Below are 2,239 nucleotides of genomic sequence, written 5' to 3' on the forward strand. Positions count from 1 at the left end.
TCGATCTGGTTGGAATAGGATTTACTATCCTTTTGCGTCTGTCACTAACGCCCAGCCTTCAAGAGTTTGAAGCTCGTCACAGTCATTCAATCCTTGAATCCTACTCGGAATACCACAGACAAGGTTTAGACTTTCCGGATTCTCATGAATGCTGCCATCAGTTCTAGCTTATACCACGGAGATTCTGATTAAGGAATCTAAGAGATACTCATTCAATCGTATATAGAACGGAGGTGGTTGTCAGGAACACGTTCATGATTTGAGGAAGGTGATGAGTGTCACAGCTCATCACCTCCATCACAGTTAAGCGCGAATGAACATCTTAGATAGGAACAAGCGTGTTTGAATGGAAAACAGAAATACTTGCATTAATTCATCGAGACACAGCAGAGCTCCTCACCCCAACAATGGGGTTTAGAGACTCATGCCGTCAGAGAATACAAAGTTTAGATCTGAAATGTCATGAGATACAAAATCAATCTCTAAAAGTTGTTTAAATACTAAAATAGTAGCCTAGGTTTACAAGAATTGGATAAACTATGATGGATGATGCAGAAATTCACTTCTGGGGTCCACTTCTGTGTGCTGGGGCCCACTTGGTGTGTGCTGGGGCTGAGACTTAAGCAATTCACGTGCAGAGACCATTTGTGGAGTTGAACGCCAGTTTTTGTGCCAGTTTGGGCGTTCAACTCCAGTTTTTGATCCTTTTCTGGCGCTGGACGCCAGAATTGGGCAGAGGACTGGCGTTGAACGCCAGTTTACGTCATCTATTCTTGTGCAAAGTATGGACTATTATATATTTTGGAAAGCCCTGGATGTCTACTTTCCAACGCAATTGGAAGCACGCCATTTCGAGTTTTGTAGCTCCAGAAAATCCACTTTGAGTGCAGGGAGGTCAGAATCCAACAGCATCAGCAGTCCTTTTTCAGCCTGAATCAGATTTTTGCTCAGCTCCTTCAATTTCAGCCAGAAAAATACCTGAAATTACAGAAAAACACACAACTCATAGTAAAGTCCAGAAATATGAATTTTCCTAAAAACTAATAAAAATAGACTAAAACTAACTAAAACATACTCAAACTATATGAAATTATCCCCAAAAAGCGTATAAAATATCCGCTCATCACAACACCAAACTTAAACTGTTGCTTGTCCTCAAGCAACTAGACAAATAAAATAGAAGTCTAATAGGTTGAGAAGCAATAATATCTCAGAGTTTTTGCTTGAAGCTCAGATCCTAATTAGATGAGCGGGACTAGTAGCTTTTTGCTTCTGAACAGTTTTGGCATCTCACTTTATCCATTGAAGCTCAGAGTGATTGGCATCTATAGGAACTCAGAATTCAGATAGTGTTATTGATTCTCTTAGTTCAGTGTGATGATTCTTGAACACAGCTTCTTTATGAGTCTTGGCCGTGGCCCTAAGCACTTTGTTTTCCAGTATTACTACCGGATACATAAATGCCACAGACACATAACTGGGTGAACCTTTTCAGATTGTGACTCAGCTTTGCTAAAGTCCCCAATTAGAGGTGTCCAGAGTTCTTAAGCACACTCTTCTTTTTGCTTTGGACCTTGACTTTAACCGCTCAGTCTCAAGTTTTCACTTGACACCTGCACGCCACAAGCACATGGTTAGGGACAGCTTGGTTTAGCCGCTTAGACCAGGATTTTAGTCCTTTAGCCCTCCTATCCACTGATGCTCAAAGCCTTGGGATCCTTTTTATTTGCCCTTGCCTTTTGGTTTTAAGAGCTTTTGGCTTTTTCTGCTTGCTTTTTTTTTTTTTTTTTTTCTGCAAGCTTTGTTCTTTGCTGCTTTTTCTTGCTTCAAGAATCATTTTTATGATTTTTCAGATTATCAATAACATGTCTCATGTTCATCATTCTTTCAAGAGCCAACATATTTAACAGTCTTAAACAACAAATTCAAAAGACATATGCACTGTTCAAGCATTCATTCAGAAGATAGAAAGCATTGCCACCACATTTAACCAATTAGAATTTCTTTTATTAAACTCGAAATTTTATTGCTTCTTATTCAAAAGATCTACTATTTTATTCATGTTAATGATGATGAGAAAAATAAACTATAGCTTAATTGGAGATAAAATCAAATAGATACTAATTACTATTATATGACTTCTAAGGTAAACTTTTATAAGGACACTGTCACAGAGTTAAGGCAGAAATTGGAAATTAACAACCTTTATTCTGGGGGCACGGGGGTTCCTCTGATCCTT

The sequence above is a fragment of the Arachis hypogaea genome, chromosome 19, assembly GCF_003086295.3.
Source record: "Arachis hypogaea cultivar Tifrunner chromosome 19, arahy.Tifrunner.gnm2.J5K5, whole genome shotgun sequence".
Taxonomy (NCBI): Eukaryota; Viridiplantae; Streptophyta; class Magnoliopsida; order Fabales; family Fabaceae; genus Arachis; species Arachis hypogaea.